At 37.3% G+C, this 22,561-nt stretch overlaps 1 long non-coding RNA gene across 2 annotated transcripts in view; it reads left to right on the top strand.

Moving 5' to 3' along the window:
• The window catches only part of LOC105465325 (uncharacterized), an 80,373-nt gene that overhangs the window by 11,307 nt on the left and 46,505 nt on the right, over positions 1-22,561 (top strand). For both annotated transcript variants that reach the window (XR_011611933.1, XR_977483.2), the window contains exon 2: positions 18,973-19,132. This is a non-coding gene — a long non-coding RNA (uncharacterized lncRNA). The remainder of the gene's footprint in view (positions 1-18,972; positions 19,133-22,561) is intronic.

Genomic DNA, 22,561 nt, shown 5'->3' with positions numbered 1-22,561 from the left:
TTCATTTTTTATGTATTGAGGATTATCTAAATACCTAACACTGGACCAGCAACTACAAAAATTTTAAAATATATATATTAGAAATTACTTCTAGAAACTAAAAGCATTTCTCAACATAAATGTATCAAATTTCAGTCCTGATCATTGTACTAATGACTCCCTTCTCTAAAAGATTCAGTTAACACATAGGATTCATTTTATGTTTCTCTGATACAAGGCAGTGTAACTATACATTCAGATGAATCCATTAAATTCAGCCTCAGGCAAGAAAGACACCTTTTCTTCAAACAACCCTTCTGATTGCTCCCTTGTGCCTCCCACTGCCTTATGATATATTCCCGCAGTTGTCTCTGGCTCCAGGTTACGGCTTTGCATCCTCCATCCTTGATTCAAGTAAGTAAACACCATCCTCCTAAGCTACATTCTTAACTAGTTCTGTTAAGTTCTATGCTGTTGAGTTTAACTAATGCCTCCTTAAAAATAAACTGCAGTTGAAAAACATAATAAATCTAGTTTTTAAAAATCAAGTTAACACATTCCAACAATTGAGTAGATCCAATCAATTATGTCACTTAGCCTGACAAAAATCTCAGGATCAACTGATTTGGTGGCTCATATATTAACATCAGAATGAACTGTCATTCCTTATTTATGACTTTTCTATTGACAAGCCACTTAATTTTGTTACGTATTACAGTAAAAAAAATCACATTATTAAAAAAGTATTTTTCTGAAGTGAAGAGAGAATAAAATTTGACAAAGACACTCGTGAAAAATCTGACACAACCATACAAGTAATTATTCTTATTACTTTTTGTTTTCATTAATTTACCCTATACCTTTTTCTCTGACTTTTGGCAATTAAGATATATTTCTCTCATATATTTTTTATTTTAATAAGAAAGTAGATTGTGTGTGTATGTGTGTGTGTGTGTGTGTGTGTGTGTATTTTAGCACCTGAGGTTTTAATACAAACACAAGCTGTGTTTTTCAATAATGTTTTTAAATTAAGTGTTGGACTATAAAATATATGGGAAAGTTATTTATTATGAGGGACAACACTTATTTCCTACTTCCCATGTTTCCAAATAGATGCTAAGATGATCTGTATCTTATAGACTTCTCACACCTCCTCACAGAAAATAGTGAATAAGCAAACACTTAAAGTCCACCTGTCTGCTTCCATTTCTCTGTCAATTGGTTCCAAACTTGGGCAAAAAATTAGATACAATATCTATTGATGTCTTATCACCTCGACAGTGTTAATAAACTGTTGACTACTAATAGATAATAAATTATTTGTTGACTACTAATAAACACATTTGTTGACCACTCATTCCCTGACCAACTGGAGCTAATAATCTCTAGTTTTATATAGGAACAGCTCTGTGTAACTTCAGAACTATAAAGATGCATCCAGACAGGACACAAAATATCTGATATTCTATTGAATAATATTCTTATTGATTATTTTCAATTAGTGCCTTCCCCACACTATTAACTCACAGCATATTGTGCAATTTTTTTCTTCATTTTTCTGCAGAGATATCCAGAACAACAAAACGAGTCTTAGCTTTAGACATATATTTTGTTTGCATTTTAAAAATTTCAATGGGCTAATATTAATGCATAACTCCTTAATAAACCCAAGTTTATTTCAGTCTACAATCCAGTTTTTTTTTCAGTTAGAACACAGTTACCTGGTTTTGTCAATGACACAAATATAGAAAATAAAGCATATGGAAATTCTCAGCATTTTTACTTGACCCCAATTTTACTGAGTGACACTATGAGGTTGTTCAGCATGGAAAAATATAAAACATTTCTTAATGGCTAAAGTAAGTTTTTACCCTAAAATGATTCTTCTGCTATTTAGAGCACATCCTAAGACAAGCAGTTTTCTCTGTCATTATGTTTCTGTTTGCCACTCTTTATTTTAAGTAGAATCACATCTTTTATGAATATGAAACTGGTTCAAGTGTAAGACAATTGAGCTCAAAAAGTCCTGTCAATTGCAGTCCTCAAACTTACTTTCCTGACAAAAAGAAACCAATTTATATCTAAAAGAAATACCATTTCCTCTCACAACAAACTATGCAAGGTTAACCCTGCTGAATAAAGACAGGAAATACCAGATGAAATGCAGCTATTTGGACTTAAAGAGTTATCAGAAGCAGTACAGGAAGTTTAGCACATAGGAAAGAGTAGTAACAGGTTTTTTGGTTTTTTTAAAAACAAGGGATGCAATAATTTTTTTTTTTGGTAAAATGCTTAGTTTTTAAAAATTCTATCACAATTCATAAGCCACAACTGTTAAAATTGGTGAATGTATATCTGATATTCTATTGATAGATAGCTGATAAGTCTGTCACAAATAAAAGGATAGATAGAAAGATGCTCAGAGATAGATAAGTAGGTCGAGATATTTTATTGATATGTCTATACATGTTATTTTAAGTAGAGTATTCAGTTGCATTTAACAAGAAAAACTTGCAGTGAATCTCAAGTAAAATTTAATGGTTTACTAATTCATTTTTCAAATGTCTTTTTCTCAAAACATAATATTTCTTTAAAAATTGGGAAGATACTTTTTAAAAAACATTAGGAGAGTGAAGTTACTTTTTGTAACAGCACATTAGACATGTACAAAGAAAATCACTTTCTCGTAGAAGCCTTCTCAAGCACTCTAATATATCTCTTACTCCCATGTTTGTTGCTGTCTCGTTATCCTGATTTAATTCCTTTAAGGCCTTTATCACTAAAGGGATTATTTATTTACATCTTTATACTGCTTTCTGTCTTTATTCACTGGAATCTAATACTCCTGAAAACAACAACTTTATAGTACCATTTTTAGATGCAAGTATTTGTTGACTGAGTACCATGAAAGATGAGATAACTGGTACTCACATACTTCCTCTCACCTCTCCTCCCCTCCTGCCAAAAATAATTATTACATTACTATTTTTACATTGTCAAGATATACTACAACTATATTTTGTTCCATTATCTTAATTCCCACATGTATTTAGCCTTAATTCTGTGTGTAAATTAGTTAAGTGCTCACCATCATTCTCCTTGCCTCCATTTCCATTTTCAGGTGTTGGCATTCTGATTCAACACTGAATCAGCTGCATTTGGCCACTGAGAAGATTTTCCAAGATGAGTGACTGAATGTTATTTCCCTGAGTTCTGATTTTTGAGGCTGTCTGTCCATTGCCCTCATATTTGAAACTCATATCAACTGGATATATTATTATTGAGTCACCTTTATTTCCTGCACAATTGTACATGCATCTTTTTTTTCTCTTTTGGACTTTATCTCACCGTAGAGAAGTCTGTATCAGTCAAAATCCTTCACCCTTATATATTATGTGTCTTTGTACTTGAAGATGTGAGCATGTCTCTCTTGCCCTAGAAATTTAATAATTTGCCAGACCATGTATTAATGTTGATCATTCCAGATTATTTTTTTCAAGCACTCAGTACTCTTCTTCTTCAGATTATTATTTTTTGCTTTATTTCAAAAGAACTTTTCTTCATGACAACTTCGAATTCATTTTTTTTTCTGTCACATTTTAGTTGGCTGCTTCTCTACTTCAAGAAAACACACTGCAGTTACATCTGCTCCTTTCACCTCTCTTCACATTAAGTTTCTGTCACTTTGTTTCCAACTACATGTCATCTATGTTTTGTCAAGCTTTTCCCATACATTATATGGGAGAGAGTCATTAAACAACACACAAATAAATATGAAATTACAACTTTTACTTATCAAATTTGCAATGTGATAAAGTAGCAGAAAAGACAAATTTGCAATTTGATAAGTGCTGTAAAGGAAAAAATTCAATGTCTTGATGGAATTATAGGGGCCCCAATTTATATCAGGCAGTCAAGAAAGAGCTATCAGAAGTGATATTTAAGCTGTGACAAAGGCTGAGTCAGAGTTCTTCAGATGAAGAATTAGGAGAGAATCATTTCATTCAGCAAGAATAGTATGTGTAAACTCTTCCCCTACACTGAGAAAGCTCATGACATGCTTGAAGAACTAAGATAGCCATGATAGCTGAAGTGCAATGAATGCCAGGAATAAGTAAAATAATTTGAAATGACTTTTGAGAGATAGGGAATGTAATGTAGGGCACTGAAAAGGGTTCTAATTTTAATCTATATCTGATTATAGTCCAATCAAGGGTTTAAAAGGAGGGATATGAGGAACGTGTAATAATATAATATCACTTTGGCAATTTATGGAATTTGAGGAGTAGGACAGAAGAGTGAATGAATAGACTAATAGTGGTTATATTCTGGCTAAGAGTTGGTCATGTTTGCATGATGCTGAGAGCAATGGACATTTAAAAGAGATGGATACATTTAAGATACCTTTTGCAGTTAGAATTGACAAGATTTTCTAATGAGTTAAGTGTTGTGTATGTGAAAAAAGGATGGCAAGAAAAATGTCTTTATGTTTTTGACTTACAAAAGGATGGGTATAGACATCATTTACCAAGTCAGGAAAAATGAATAATGTTGTTTGTGTAGCACTGGAATTTGGAACATGAAAGTTTTTCTGTATATATGTTAAATTTGTCATGTTCATTGGACAGCAGAGTGAAATGTGAAGTAGGCAGCTGTATATGTGGGTTTACTGCTTAGTAGAGTGATCACAACTGATAGACATAAGGCTGAAAATCATCTTAAGTATGACTTAAAAATGGTATTTAATTAGATGGTATGATTACATGATATAATCGTGTTATAATTACATTCTATCATTCAGGGAATGTACAAAGAAAAGAGAAAAGTAGCAAAATATTTATCAAATGCTTATTATAAGCCAGGTATTTTTTGAGGCACTTTACTTGTGTTAACTCAATTCTTCCAACAACCCTGTGGAGTAGGCTACTCATATCATTTCAGTTTTATTGATGAGCATTCTGAGACACAGGGAAGTAACATGTTCAAAGTATAACTAGTTACATTTCTGGAATAAAGAATATTAAAGGAAATAGCAGAGAAGAGGAGAGGTAAGAAGAGTAGGTGAGAAAGAATAGAAGATGAAGAGAAGAGGAGAGGAGAGAAGAGGGGAAGAAGAGGAGAATAATACTTGAACCAGGGACACCCTCAACATGTAAAGGTGATAAAGTAGCAGAAAGGACAAAAAAATATATACAGAAAGTAAGAGGAAAATCAAGAGCATTTCCAAAAGAGGAAATTTAATAGAATTAACTCTCACACACACACACACATAGACAGACACGCATCCCCCCCCCAACACATGTGATGTTCAACTCTGTTAAATGCTGCAAGCTTTTTAAATAATATAAAGTCAAATAAATTTTCCTTGGTTTGGCAACATGAAGATAATTGGAGACACTGATAAAAATAGGTGGAGTATAGGCTGGGTGTGGCAGCTCATGCCCATAATCCCAGCACTTTCACTTCAGCCCATGAATTTGAGATCAACCTGGGCAACATAGTGCTACCCTGTCTAGATAGATAGATAGATAGATAGATAGATAGATAGATAGATAGATACGCAGGCATGGCGTCGTGTGTCTGTGGTCCCAGGTACTTGGGAGGTGGCTGAGTTGGGAGGATCACTTGAGCCCAGGAGGTAGAGGCTGCAGTGAACCATAATCATGCCACTGCATTCCAACCTGTGCAACAGTGAGACACTGTAAAAAAAAAAAAAAAAGAAGAAAAAGGAAAGAAAACAAAAACGAAAAAAAATGTATGTGGAGTGACAGTTACGGAAGCATAGTTGGACTAATTTGAAAAGTGAATTTTGTATGGAAGTCTAATGTGTAGAGACTAACCTAAACCAACATTTTTTCCTATATATGATACAACAAACATATTTTAATCCATTTAAGGCATGTAAGGACGTGAAGAAAGCTTTACCTCACCAAATGGACAGATCAAATGAGAATGCTAAGTGGTAAGCACACTTGAAATTTGAGGTTGCCCTAGGGACAAGTGCGGATACTATGATGGAAACCAAACATTTAGTCATGTGCTTGTGAAGTTAGAGCACCAAATCTGAGTGTCTCAGAAAACATGGACCCTCAAAAGGAGTTCAAGTAGTCCCAGACTAATAGCATAGCTCTGGAGGAATAGATAGATGCACATCACTCCAGTACATATATATTTGCTGCATAAAAATTTAAAAGAAATTTACATCTAGACTCATCATCCAGAAACTATAGCAAACCAAAGACAGAGAAAAATCTTAGAAGTGGTCAGAAAATTACAGCAGAGTTCCTTCCAAAAAAAAAAAAAAAAAAAACTACAGTTAAATTGACCCATGACTTATCCAGAGCAATAAAGTCAGGAATACAGAGGAAAAGGTGGCCAGTGTGCTGAAAGAGAACTGTAAAACTAATATTTATATGAAACAAATTGTCCTTTAATGATAGGCAGTGAAAATGTTCAGAAAAACACTTGCATGTGGATATTCTGTAGCTGTATTAGTAGTATACCTGATAAATATTAAAGCAAAACATCTTAGTATAAATCACATGATAATGATAAAAGGATAAATTCACCAAGAAGATACCAATCCTGAATCTGTAAGTACATAATTATGTGGCCTCAAAATACAAAGCAATAACTGACAGATGTACAGAGGAACTGTCAAACTCACAACCACAGTGAGACATAACACACCTCTTTTATTAGTTGATAGCATATACAGACAAAAATAATCAGTGAGGAGATAAAACGTTTGAACATCTCTAGTGGAAAATTAAACTCAGAGATGTATATAGAATCCTGCTTTAAATTTCTGTAGAATGCACATTCTTTCTAAGCTTTCACTAACATTTATTTTTAAAAAGTGACCATATCAACTATATAGGAAACCATTAAGCAGAAAGGCATTATTGTTCAGCAAGGTGTTGAGAGGTGTCTAGAAGCTATGAGATGACAGAAGATGCCTTCACGTATTTTTTTTTACAAAGTGTGATATCAAAAATCACCAGGGGAAAGTGATAGATTTACAACAATAGTGAATTTTGAATTTGCAGTCATGTATTTAAAACATAACTAGCTGTGTGTTTTTTCTCCTTCAAACTCCAGCTGCTCTCCTGTAGGTTCAGAAAAGACAGTTTGGATAAACTATATTGAAATTTGGCCAAGGAGTAGGACAGAAGTATATACTGCCAATTGCTTTAAATAATAATGGAAATGAAACTGATAAAGAGGCAAAAAGAGGATTGTAGGGAAGATGTATGTTTAACTGGTGTTTAACGTGTGCGAGTGTATGTTAACACACAACACACACAAAGCGAGGCCTTGAAGAGGAGAGAAAGAAAGAAATATTTTGTCTAAGGACTCTTTCCATGTTGTATGATTTTCTGATTCATACCGTGTAATCTCTTAACGTATTAGGGTTCTCTAGAGGGACAGAACTAATAGGATATATGTATATATGACAGGGAGTTTATTAAGGAGGATTGACTCACATGATCACAAAATAAAGTCCCACAATAGGCTGTGTGCAAGTTGAAGAGCAAGGAAGCCAGAGGTAGATCCGTCTGAATCCCAGAACCTCAAAAGTAGGGAAGCCAGCAGTACAGTCTTTAGTCTGTGGCCAAAGGCCTGGGAGTCCCTGGAAAAGCACTGATGTAACTCCAAGAGACAGGTAAAGAACTTGGAATATGATGTTTGAGGGAAGGAAGTATCCAGCATGAGAGAAAGATGGAGACTGAAAGTCTCAGTAAGTCTGCTCTTCCATCTTCTCTTGCCTGCTTTATTCTAGCTGCACTGGTAGCTAATTAGATTCAGTGTGAGTCTGCCTCTCCCACTCCACTGACTCAAATGTTAATCTCCTTTGGCAACACCCTCACAGACACACCCAGAAGCAACAGTTTGCATCCTTTAGTCCAATCAAGTTGACAGTCAATATTAACCATCACACCTACATTCACCAACACATACTTATTGTTCTCTGGGGAACACAAGGGAGGCTTGAAAACACTACAAGTGGAACAATCTGGATCATCTAAAACATGGGAAAAGATTTAATAAGAGAATTAAAGGAAAGGAGAAAAGAAACTTTTTTTTTCCTTTTTATTTCAACCACTTAAAGCAGTTTCTGTTTATCCTTCTAGCTTTCACATTATTAAATTTAAATTTATCAAAATATAATTTCTTTATAGTTTCTTATAATTTCATATTGAGCACCTGAAATAAAATGATGGAGAGAGGATACATTTTTCATCTTTACATGGTTGCTATACTCAATGTAGTCAGAAACAGGATTTTTTATACTATTGAACTCAATAGAATGTACACTTTAATGTGAAGAAAATAATTATTTTGTATATTGAATGCACATAATTTCCTTTCCACATTCCAATAGAATCATTGATTCGAATAACCTAGATGCTTTCTAGTTGGTACCTGTACCCAGATTTCCTATTTCCTTTGTATTTTCTCTGCTTAGAGAATGCTCTTTCATGAATCTATTCCATTGCATCAACTTTAAACTTGCTACTTATAGATTTACTATTGTCCCTCAACTCTCTTCTGACTTTCATCACATGGTTTTAATAAACATCAAAGAAAAAACGACACATATGTCAACCAAAAGACTTATATTCAGAGTCCATAAAGGAACATTACAAATCAATATTAAGAAAACAAAGAACTCGGAGGGGCGGAGCAAGATGGCCGAATAGGAACAGCTCCAGTCTCCAACTCCCAGCACGAGCGACACAGAAGACCGGTGATTTCTGCATTTTCAACTGAGGTACTGGGTTCATCTTACTGGGGAGTGCCAGACGATCGGTGCTGGTCAGCTGCTGCAGCCCGACCAGCGAGAGCTGAAGCAGGGCGAGGCATTGCCTCACCTGGGAAGTGCAAGGGGGAAGGGAATCCCTTTTCCTAGCCAGGGGAACTGAGACACACAACACCTGGAAAATCGGGTAACTCCCACCCCAATACTGCGCTTTAAGCAAACAGGCACACCAGGAGATCATATCCCACACCTCGCCGGGAGGGTCCCACACCCACGGAGCCTCCCTCATTGCTAGCACAGCAGTCTGTGATCTACTGGCAAGGCAGCAGCGAGGCTGGGGGAGGGGCGCCCGCCATTGCTGAGGCTTAAGTAGGTAAACAAAGCTGCTGGGAAGCTCGAACTGGGTGGAGCTCACAGCAGCTCAAGGAAACCTGCCTGTCTCTGTAGACTCCACCTCTGGGGACAGGGCACAGTAAACAATAACAAACTCAGCCGAAACCTCTGCAGACACAAACGACTCTGTCTGACAGCTTTGAAGAGAGCAGTGGATCTCCCAACACGGAGGTTGAGATCTGAGAAGGGACAGACTCCCTGCTCAAGTGGGTCCCTGACCCCTGAGTAGCCTAACTGGGAGACATCCCCCACTAGGGGGAGTCTGACACCCCACACCTCACAGGGTGGAGTACACCCCTGAGAGGAAGCTTCCAAAGCAAGAATCAGACAGGTACACTCGCTGTTCAGAAATATTCTATCTTCTGCAGCCTCTGCTGCTGATACCCAAGCAAACAGGGTCTGGAGTGGACCTCAAGCAATCTCCAACAGACCTACAGCTGAGGGTCCTGACTGTTAGAAGGAAAACTATCAAACAGGAAGGACACCTACACCAAAACCCCATCAGTACATCACCATCATCAAAGACCAGAGGCAGATAAAACCACAAAGATGGGGAAAAAGCAGGGCAGAAAAGCTGGAAATTCAAAAAATAAGAGCGCATCTCCCCCGGCAAAGGAGCGCAGCTCATCGCCAGCAACGGATCAAAGCTGGACGGAGAATGACTTTGACGAGATGAGAGAAGAAGGCTTCAGTCCATCAAATTTCTCAGAGCTGAAGGAGGAATTACGTACCCAGCGCAAAGAAACTAAAAATCTTGAAAAAAAAGTGGAAGAATTGATGGCTAGAGTAATTAATGCAGAGAAGGTCATAAACGAAATGAAAGAGATGAAAACCATGACACGAGAAATACGTGACAAATGCACAAGCTTCAGTAACCGACTCGATCAACTGGAAGAAAGAGTATCAGCGATTGAGGATCAAATGAATGAAATGAAGCGAGAAGAGAAACCAAAAGAAAAAAGAAGAAAAAGAAATGAACAAAGCCTGCAAGAAGTATGGGATTATGTAAAAAGACCAAATCTACGTCTGATTGGGGTGCCTGAAAGTGAGGGGGAAAATGGAACCAAGTTGGAAAACACTCTTCAGGATATCATCCAGGAGAACTTCCCCAACCTAGTAGGGCAGGCCAACATTCAAATCCAGGAAATACAGAGAACGCCACAAAGATACTCCTCGAGAAGAGCAACTCCAAGACACATAATTGCCAGATTCACCAAAGTTGAAATGAAGGAAAAAATCTTAAGGGCAGCCAGAGAGAAAGGTCGGGTTACCCACAAAGGGAAGCCCATCAGACTAACAGCAGATCTGTCGGCAGAAACTCTCCAAGCCAGAAGAGAGTGGGGGCCAATATTCAACATTCTTAAAGAAAAGAATTTTAAACCCAGAATTTCATATCCAGCCAAACTAAGTTTCATAAGTGAAGGAGAAATAAAATCCTTTACAGATAAGCAAATGCTTAGAGATTTTGTCACCACTAGGCCTGCCTTACAAGAGACCCTGAAGGAAGCACTAAACATGGAAAGGAACAACCAGTACCAGCCACTGCAAAAACATGCCAAAATGTAAAGACCATCGAGGCTAGGAAGAAACTGCATCAACTAACGAGCAAAATAACCAGTTAATATCATAATGGCAGGATCAAGTTCACACATAACAATCTTAACCTTAAATGTAAATGGACTAAATGCTCCAATTAAAAGACACAGACTGGCAAACTGGATAAACAGTCAAGACCCATCAGTCTGCTGTATTCAGGAGACCCATCTCACATGCAGAGACATACATAGGCTCAAAATAAAGGGATGGAGGAAGATTTACCAAGCAAATGGATAACAAAAAAAAGCGGGGGTTGCAATACTAGTCTCTGATAAAACAGACTTTAAACCATCAAAGATCAAAAGAGACAAAGAAGGCCATTACATAATGGTAAAGGGATCAATTCAACAGGAAGAGCTAACTATCCTAAATATATATGCACCCAATACAGGAGCACCCAGACTCATAAAGCAAGTCCTTAGAGACTTACAAAGAGACTTAGACTCCCATACAATAATAATGGGAGACTTCAACACTCCACTGTCAACATTAGACAGATCAACGAGACAGAAAGTTAACAAGGATATCCAGGAATTGAACTCATCTCTGCAGCAAGCAGACCTAATAGACATCTATAGAACTCTCCACCCCAAATCAACAGAATATACATTCTTCTCAGCACCACATCGTACTTACTCCAAAATCGACCACGTAATTGGAAGTAAAGCACTCCTCAGCAAATGTACAAGAACAGAAATTATAACAAACTGTCTCTCAGACCACAGTGCAATCAAACTAGAACTGAGGACTAAGAAACTCAATCAAAACCGCTCAACTACATGGAAACTGAACAACCTGCTCCTGAATGACTACTGGGTACATAACAAAATGAAGGCAGAAATAAAGATGTTCTTTGAAACCAATGAGAACAAAGATACAACATACCAGAATCTCTGGGACACATTTAAAGCAGTGTGTAGAGGGAAATTTATAGCACTAAATGCCCACAAGAGAAAGCAGGAAAGATCTAAAATTGACACTCTAACATCGCAATTAAAAGAACTAGAGAAGCAAGAGCAAACACATTCGAAAGCTAGCAGAAGGCAAGAAATAACTAAGATCAGAGCAGAACTGAAGGAGATAGAGACACAAAAAACCCTCCAAAAAATCAATGAATCCAGGAGTTGGTTTTTTGAAAAGATCAACAAAATTGACAGACCACTAGCAAGACTAATAAAGAAGAAAAGAGAGAAGAATCAAATCGACGCAATTAAAAATGATAAAGGGGATATCACCACCGACCCCACAGAAATACAAACTACCATCAGAGAATACTATAAACACCTCTATGCAAATAAACTGGAAAATCTAGAAGAAATGGATAATTTCCTGGACACTTACACTCTTCCAAGACTAAACCAGGAAGAAGTTGAATCCCTGAATAGACCAATAGCAGGCTCTGAAATTGAGGCAATAATTAATAGCTTACCAACCAAAAAAAGTCCAGGACCAGATGGATTCACAGCTGAATTCTACCAGAGGTACAAGGAGGAGTTGGTACCATTCCTTCTGAAACTATTCCAATCAATAGAAAAAGAGGGAATCCTCCCTAACTCATTTTAAGAGGCCAACATCATCCTGATACCAAAGCCTGGCAGAGACACAACAAAAAAAGAGAATTTTAGACCAATATCCCTGATGAACATCGATGCAAAAATCCTCAATAAAATGCTGGCAAACCGGATTCAGCAACACATCAAAAAGCTTATCCACCATGATCAAGTGGGCTTCATCCCTGGGATGCAAGGCTGGTTCAACATTCACAAATCAATAAACATAATCCAGCATATAAACAGAACCAAAGACAAGAACCACATGATTATCTCAATAGATGCAGAAAAGGCTTTTGACAAAATTCAACAGCCCTTCATGCTAAAAACGCTCAATAAATTCGGTATTGATGGAACATACCTCAAAATAATGAGAGCTATTTATGAAAAACCCACAGCCAATATCATACTGAATGGGCAAAAACTGGAAAAATTCCCTTTGAAAACTGGCACAAGACAGGGATGCCCTCTCTCACCACTCCTATTCAACAAAGTGTTGGAAGTTCTGGCTAGGGCAATCAGGCAAGAGAAAGAAATCAAGGGTATTCAGTTAGGAAAAGAAGAAGTCAAATTGTCCCTGTTTGCAGATGACATGATTGTATATTTAGAAAACCCCATTGTCTCAGCCCAAAATCTCCTTAAGCTGATAAGCAACTTCAGCAAAGTCTCAGGATACAAAATTAATGTGCAAAAATCACAAGCATTCCTATACACCAGTAACAGACAAACAGAGAGCCAAATCAGGAATGAACTTCCATTCACAATTGCTTCAAAGAGAATAAAATACCTAGGAATCCAACTTACAAGGGATGTAAAGGACCTCTTCAAGGAGAACTACAAACCACTGCTCAGTGAAATCAAAGAGGACACAAACAAATGGAAGAACATACCATGCTCATGGATAGGAAGAATCAATATCGTGAAAATGGCCATACTGCCCAAGGTAATTTATAGATTCAATGCCATCCCCATCAAGCTACCAATGAGTTTCTTCACAGAATTGGAAAAAACTGCTTTAAAGTTCATATGGAACCAAAAAAGAGCCCGCATCTCCAAGACAATCCTAAGTCAAAAGAACAAAGCTGGAGGCATCATGCTACCTGACTTCAAACTATACTACAAAGCTACAGTAACCAAAACAGCATGGTACTGGTACCAAAACAGAGATATAGACCAATGGAACAGAACAGAGTCCTCAGAAATAATACCACACATTTACAGCCATCTGATCTTTGACAAACCTGAGAGAAACAAGAAATGGGGAAAGGATTCCCTATTTAATAAATGGTGCTGGGAAAATTGGCTAGCCATAAGTAGAAAGCTGAAACTGGATCCTTTCCTTACTCCTTATACGAAAATTAATTCAAGATGGATTAGAGACTTAAATGTTAGACCTAATACCATAAAAATCCTAGAGGAAAACCTAGGTAGTACCATTCAGGACATAGGCATGGGCAAAGATTTCATGTCTAAAACACCAAAAGCAACGGCAGCAAAAGCCAAAATTGACAAATGGGATCTCATTAAACTAAAGAGCTTCTGCACAGCAAAAGACACTACCATCAGAGTGAAGAGGCAACCTACAGAATGGGAGAAAATTTTTGCAATCTACTCATCTGACAAAGGGCTAATATCCAGAACCTACAAAGAACTCAAACAAATTGACAAGAAAAAAACAAACAACCCCATCAAAAAGTGGGCAAAGCATATGAACAGACATTTCTCAAAAGAAGACATTCATACAGCCAACAGACACATGAAAAAATGCTCATCATCACTGGCCATCAGAGAAATGCAAATCAAAACCACAGTGAGATACCATCTCACACCAGTTAGAATGGCAATCATTAAAAAGTCAGGAAACAACAGGTGCTGGAGAGGATGTGGAGAAATAGGAACACTTTTACACTGTTGGTGGGATTGTAAACTAGTTCAACCATTATGGAAAACAGTATGGCGATTCCTCAAGGATCTAGAACTAGATGTACCATATGACCCAGCCATCCCATTACTGGGTATATACCCAAAGGATTATAAATTATGCTGCTATAAAGACACATGCACACGTATGTTTATTGCAGCACTATTCACAATAGCAAAGACTTGGAATCAACCCAGATGTCCATCAGTGACAGACTGGATTAAGAAAATGTGGCACATATACACCATGGAATACTATGCAGCCATACAAAAGGATGAGTTTGTGTCCTTTGTAGGGACATGGATGCAGCTGCAAACCATCATTCTTAGCAATCTATCACAAGAACAGAAAACCAAACACCGCATGTTCTCACTCGTAGGTGGGAACTGAACAATGAGATCATTTGGACTCGGGAAGGGGAACATCACACACCGGGGCCTATCATGGGGAGGGGGGAGGGGGGAGGGATTGCACTGGGAGTTATACCTGATGTAAATGAGGAGTTGATGGGTGCAGCACACCAACATGGCACAAGTATACATATGTAACAAACCTGCACATTATGCACATGTACCCTACAACTTAAAGTATAATAATAATAAATAAATTAAAAAAAGAAAAAAGAAAACAAAGAACTCATCAAAAGCAAGCAAATGATTTGAGAAGACATTTTATAAAAGTATACAAATTATCAATAAGCACTTGAGAAGATACTGAACATTAGTAATCATTAGGATAATGCAAATTAAAGCTGCATGATATACACCCATTGGAATGAAAAAGTTAACATAGTGTTGGCAAGGTTGTGGAGTAACTGGAATGCACATACATTGCTGGTAGAAAAACAAAATTGTACAGCCACTTTTGCTAATGGTTGGTTTCATAAACATATATATTCTATACTACCTATCCATTACACTTCTGTTTGCTTACTCAAGATAAATATATATATGTGTATTACACACACACACACACACACACACATATATATATATATATATATATATATATATATATATATATATATATATCCACAAAAACGTTTGTACAGGAATGGCCATAGCAATTTGGCTACATTTTGGGAAACAACTCAAATGTCTTTTGGTGGATGAATAAATAACAAATTATGGTATATCCATAATGGACTTACTATTTACTTACTACTTAGCTACAAAAAGGAACACACTATTGATACATACAATGGCATAAATAAGTCTCAAAATCATGCTGAAAGTGTGCACATTGTATGATGTCATTTATATAAAATTTTTGAAAAATGCAACTAACCCACGTTGATGGTGAGCCAATCAGTGGTTGTCTGGGAGTGGGGTGAGAAGGAAAAGATGGATTGCCAAGGGCACAAGGACACTTTGGTGGTAATGGAAGTGTTTATTATCTTGAATGTGGTGACATAAATATATCAGAACTGATCAGACTGAAGATCGAAATGTATTTATATCTCTTTCTGTGAAAAGTCAAAAAATGTTCTTTCTTGCCTTATTTGTGTTTGTGAAAGCTATTACCTCTGTGAAGCCCCATGCCTAAATGTTCCAGATCGTTGTGTTTTCACTCTCTTTTCTGCAATTTCACAAGTGTGTATTCACGTCTATCATAGACATCATCAGAGAGGAAAAACAGCTTCCTAAATGGATATTGTCTACTTAAATTTACTACCTATTCCTGATTCAATATTTGTAATTATATTAACACATCTGTTCCTCATCTCCCACCAGGTTGTGAAGTTCTTGAGAAAAATCATCTTTGACTTGTCACCTCTTCCAGCACCTAGCACACTGATAATCATACAGTAGGGTTGTAATCAGCACTTACAGGCTGAATTGATAATACTTACAACGTTTGTAAAGCATTTTGGTGGTTTTCTGATAGAGTTTAGGCTCTTGACTTTCCTATACCACTGAGATTGCTTTATAACTGAGGTGTTGGTTTCAATAATTTTCATGACCCATAAACTTTGCAATTCCCTGGAAACATTTGGAAGAAATAATATCAGGGAATTATTTCAATCAGCACCCTCAGCGTTTACATGATAGATTTTATCCACTGTGATGCCCATCTTCCACAAAAATAATCATTTCTTGTTAAGTTTTCTGTTTGCAAAAATCATCTTACTTCTGTTGTCCCCAATTGCAGTAATTTCTGATTCTGCCATCTAAACTGCAGTATTTGCACACATAATCTCTATTCAAAAGAATATAGCACACTTTTTAAGCCATTATCTACTACTGGGGGTGTGTTTGTTATTGCTTTCTATGCCTCTATTGTCTCCTCAACTAGGAATCTATAACACAAAATCCTGCAAAGCTTTTGTGAGAAATGTCATAAAGGAATGTGTTACTATAGAAGATGTGAAAATTCCATTTGGACTTATTTACCAATTGAGAGAGATATTCAAGGTAGGGACAATATTATCAGCAAAGACTACACTGCAAATAGTAATAGGGATTTTTTTTTTTTTTTAGCTTTTTCTTCAAAAACAGAAATCTAATAGAAAACAGTTTTGCAGTATAAGTGTATAAATATAACCAGTTTTGTGCTAGGTTTTCCACTGCTATTACAATGTTGCCCATTAAGTATGTTTATGGAGTACTCAATGACAAGAAAATAGTTTGATGGACATATCCCACATAATGAGATTTTTCTGAAATTGTAGTTTTACTTCAAGTACGAGTCTGGAAATATCTAAAACAATATTTCTAGATGAAAGGAGTGAATCTAAGGGAATTAGTGGAGACTCATTTAACCTTTAATGTCCCAAGAAGTAACAGCATTTTGGAGGAAAAAAAAGAAGAAAAAAATTAATTCCAAACTAATGGCCATTATTATTTACAAATATACATATATAGAATTTTGCAAATAGAGCTTCCCAAAGGTTATTATGCTACCTGGATAAAACATCTAAAATTTCTTCATTTGTGGTAAATTTAAGTGAAGGCCTGAACATTATCTACCTACCTACGTATCTCCTAAATCCTAAGTGAAATGACCAAAATATATATAAAAATAGAGGAAATCTGTATAACACATTTAGTCAACTCCAGTCTAAATCTCCTACATCTCAAATGAAATTGAGCCTGTCAATGTCACAAAGCACTTCCATGATTCTAGACTCAAGGTCTGGAATCTTTATTTTCTAGTTCATCTATTCTGCAGTTTTAGACACAAAGGACTCCTCCTCTTCTTGCTTACTCACCATGTTCTTTTCAGTCTTCTTTGCAACTACTTCTCTTCCTGAAATCTTCAATGTCAAAGTATCACTGGACTCAGTTCCTCCTTATTCACTTCTATATGGGCACACATTTTTGATATCATTTTATCCAATCTCTTGGCTTTACATAGATTCTATTTACTGATGAATTCCAAATCCACGACTCTAAACCTGACATCTTCCTTAAGCCCAAAGCTTGTCTTTTCAACCACCTGCATAACATATCCACTTAGACATTGTATTTTTTGACTTAGGCTAAGTTATGATACAGTAACTAAGAACTCCCAAATCTTAGCACATTACACCAAAAGTTTATTTATGCCCTCATGAAGTATTGGCTCCTTGTGAGCTGAAGATTCCTGATCCATGTGTCTTTTTCACCCTTGAATCCAGATTGAAGGTTTCATGGCAGAGGGGAAAGAAGAATGGGAAGACTGCACAATGACTCTTAAAACCTTTACCAGGGGTGGCATGTATCACTTCTACTCATGTTTCATCAGGCCGAGAAAATCATGTGGTCGAGCTTGATATCAGTGTGACAGGAGAATATAATCTTCCACAGAGAATGCCAGCAAAAAATTGAGAATAATAATATAATTTGGCACAAATGTTTGGTAACCTCAAAGTTAACATGTCCAAAATTTAAACACTACTTTTTCTTCAGAAGACATCCTCCCTTCTAATCCTTCTTATCGCTCCAATATATCTCCATCCATTAACTTGGCACAGCAAGAGATCTTAGAGGAAAGAGTAATTTTTTTTCTCTGCCCATCATCCAATCCATTGTTAAATCTTAGCACTTCAACAGATGTGTCAAAAATCCAATTCTTTCCCTCACCAGTATTATCATATCAGTCTAAACCACCATCTCTTCTCTCCCAGGATTACAACTGTAGATACCTAACCATGTCGTACTATAACCTGTTTACCATAAAACATCCAGTATTTTCTCTTTGAAATATAAATTGAATGACATCACACCAATATATTAAATCCTGCAATGACTTCCCATCACACTGATAATAACATCTAACTTCTTCAAGTTGACTGCAGGGCCCTATGGACTTGATTCATCTATCCCCTTACCTCAGGTGAATCCATTTTCTGTTTGTTCACTGGACTGCATTTATACCAGCCTTGGCTTCTACAGCATGCCCAACTCTTTCTCACCTCTGAGAGAGAGTCTACAAGTGTTGATAATCTATTCTTGCCATCTGGACTACTCTTCTGCCATACAGTTCTCAAATGAAATCTTACCTCTTTAAGAGGCTTTCTCTGACCACCTTATCTCAATTAAAAAAAGTAATCCTTTACCCTAGTGGCAATCTATCCTGTATCATAGCAATATTAGTCATACAATTAGTCAATCTTGTTTGTATACTTGTTAATCAGTTTATTGTTTGCTTCTAAAGCTGTAGCATAAATCCCATGAGGACAAAACCATGTTTTGTTGTTGCGGCTGTTGTTCTCTCATACCAGCTGTATAGTAGATTCACTAAATATTTGTTAAATAAATGACATGATTTTTCAAAAATCTTTGCAGGATCTCTGCAGATAAAACCAAGGTGAAGGAAGAAACCAAAGACCAAGGAAGGTGAAGGAAGAAAGCAAAAAATATCTTTGTGGTGAAAAAAAGCGTTTTCTTAGGAAGTGGAGAAATCTAGCAGAAACCCAGTAATACCATTGAGAGATGCTGGTTGAAGGTAAGAGATAGACATAGAAGGAAACGGGAAAACTATACATAAATTACCTCTTTTACCTCTACATTATGATCATTCACAAAATAAATATATCCAGGAATTGGGAGGGTAAGTAAAGCCATTGAGATTACTCTGTGTATTATAATGTTAATAACAAAAATACAATAAGGTATTAGTTAACATTTTAGGAGAACTTACTGTTCTAAGCATTTAAATATATTAATTCAATTTTAAAAACCCCACTGTGTTTTTCCTGTTTTAGATTAAAAATCAAAAGTAGAAACGAATACCAATATTTAATCTAAAATGGGAGAGAAATAGCTCAGTTGGTTAGAGCATGGTGGTAATAAAATGAAATAAACACAGTCTTTTTAAGATCACATACATCTAGTAAGTAGCAGTACCACAATTTGAAATGACATTTTCTGAACCAGCATCTTAAATACTATTCATTTCTCTACAATGTGTGTCCTCCAACATTGTCCTGTCTTGGATGTGATCTCAAGCTGGATCTCTTTAGTAACCTGGAAGAACATATGTGGAGTGGGGGTGGAAAGAGCTTTTCTTTCTGCACTAGTAGCGTATCCAATCACCTCCTCCCAGGTTCCTCCCTCAACATGGGGGTATTACAATTCAAGAGGAAATTTGGGTGAGGACACAGAGCCAAACCATATCATTCTGCCCCTAGCCCCTCCCATGTCTCATACCTTTTTCACATTTTAAAACCAATTATGCTTTCCCAATAGTCCCTCAAAGTCTTATCATTCCAGCATTAACTCAAAAGTTCAAGTCTGATGTCTCATCTGAGACAAGGCAAGTCTCTCCAGCCTATGAGCCTGTAAAATTAAAAACAAGTTAGTCACCTCTGAAATACAATGGAGGTACAGCATTTGGTAAATGTTACCATTCCAAATGGGAGAAACTGCCCCAAACCAAGGGGCCACAGATCTCATGCAAGTCAGAAAACTTATTGGCAGGGAACTTATGAAATCTTAAAGCTCCAAAATAATCTCCTTTGACTCCATGTCTCACTTCCAGGACACACTGATACAAAGGGTGAGCTCCCAAGGCCTTGGGCAGCTCTGCCCCTATGCATGGTATGGCCCATGCGGCTGCTTTCATGGGTTGGCGTTGAGTGCCTGTGGCCTTTCCAGGCACACGGCACAAGCTGTCGGTGGATCTATCATTCTGGGGTCTGGAGGAGGATGGCCCTCTGCTCACATCTCCACTAGATGGTGCCCCAGTGGGGACTCTGTGGAGACTTCAACCTTATATTTCTCCTTTGCACTGCCCTAGGAGAGGTTCTCCATGAGGGCTCTGTCTCTGCAGCAGACTTCTCCCTGGACATCCAGGTGTTTCTGTACACCCTTTGAAATCTAGATGGAGGTTTCCAAACCTCAACTCTTCTGCACACCCACAGGCCCAACACCATGTGAAGGCCACCAAGGCTTGTGGCTTACACCCTCTGAAGCAACGGCCTGAGGTGTACCTTGGCCCCTTTTAGCCACAACTGGAGCTGGAGCAGCTGGGATGCAGGATGCCATGTCCCAGGACTGCACAGAGCAGTGGGGTCCTGGGCCTGGCCCATTTTTTCCCTCCTAGGCTTCCAGGCCTGTGATGGGAGGGGTTGCCAGGAAGGTCTCTGACAGGACCTGGAGACATTTTCCCTATTATCTTGGTTATTAACATTCTTCTTCTTGTTACTTATGCAAATTTCTGCAGCCAACTTGAATTCCTCAAACAGAAAATGGGTTTTTCTTTTCTACCACATGGTTAGGCTGCAAATTTTCCACACTTTTATGTTCTACTTCCCTTTTAAACATAAGTTCCAATTTCAAACCATCTCTTTTGTGAATGCATATGACTCTCAGAATCAGTCAGTTTCTCTCTTGAATGCTTTGCTGCTTAAAGGTTTTTTCTGCCAGATACCCTAAATCATCTCTCTCAAGTTCAAAGTTTGACGGATCTCTAGGGCAGGGCAAAATGCTGCCAGTCTCTTGGCTAAAGCATAGCATGAATGACCTTTACTGCAGTTTCCCATAAGTTCCTCATCTGCATCTGAACCTCAGCCTGGACTTCATTGTCCATATCAGTATCAGCATTTTGGTCAAAACCATTGAAATAGTCTCTAGGAATTCCAAACTTTCTCTCATCTTACTGTGTTCTGAGTTCTCCAACTTGTTCCAACCTCTGCTGATTACCCAGTTCCAAAGACATATCTACGTTTTCAGGTTATCTTTATAGTAGTACCCCACTCCTGGAACCAATTTCCTGTATTAGTCCATTTTCATACTGCTATAAAGATACTACATGAGACTGGGTAATTTATAAACAAAAGAGGTTTAATTGACTCACAGTTGCACATGACTGGGGAGGCCTCAGGAAACTTACAATCATGGCAGAAGGGGAAGCAAGTCACATCTTACATGGTGGCAGGAGAGAGAGAGAGAGAGAGAGAGAGAGAGAGAGAGAGAGAGAGAGCACAGGGAAAACTGCTACTTTTAAACCAGTAGATCTTGTGAGAACTCTCTCACTATTGTAAGAACAGCATGGGGAAAACTGCCCATGATCCAGTCACCTCCCACCAGGTCTCTCTCTCAACAAGTGGGGATTACAATTTGAGATGAGATTTGGGTGAGGACACAGAACAAAACTGTATCATCTATCAACCCTCTAAGCTGACTCAGAAGGCTCATTAACATCCTAAGGCACTGAGATACTGCTTGTCCACAAGACTCCAGAAATATGTCAATGCTGTGGACAGTCAGTAGGTAATATGGTGGCTGTTGTTGATGGGATGTCCTTATCCAATGTCAGTGAGCAGAGGACTAACAAGGCTTCGTATCCTTAGTGATATAGGCTGCTCTTTCAAATAGAGACTGAAAGAAACACAGATGCAGGCTTAAGTCCTTGCTGCAGACTACCACCACTTGTCTCACACAAACAGGCATACGCAGAAAGAGAGGCAGACAGAGATGAGAAAGGAGAGACAGACACACAAAGGCAGAAAGACACAACAACTACTTTTCCTTTACTTGGCAATCAATTTTACATAAAGGATCATAATAGCTTTCAGATGTTGAACACATTTTCTCAAGAGAGGTATTAAGGAATTGTCCATTTTTGAAGTATTCTTTTACAATTAAAAACCTAAGATTCATTTGGAAAAACTGCATTTATTTACAACATTAAGATTAACATCTACTCTCACATGTTTATGCATTATTTTTCAGAATTTGGTATCAAGATTATGTTACTTTTGTAACATAACTTGGAAATACTTCCATTGCTTCCAAAACTGTATAGCCATATATAAAGGAAGGAAAGTTTGTGTTTCCTGAAAGTTCATGAAAAAAGAGACCCTAAAATCTTCTCAGTCCAATTCTTTTTATTGAGTCAATGATTTTAAAATAATTTTCCCTTTATAGTTTT

The sequence above is a fragment of the Macaca nemestrina genome, chromosome 13, assembly GCF_043159975.1.
Source record: "Macaca nemestrina isolate mMacNem1 chromosome 13, mMacNem.hap1, whole genome shotgun sequence".
Classification (NCBI taxonomy): Eukaryota; Metazoa; Chordata; class Mammalia; order Primates; family Cercopithecidae; genus Macaca; species Macaca nemestrina.
Note: the sequence above shows the minus strand (reverse complement) of the source record. Positions and strands in the feature narration are given on the sequence as shown.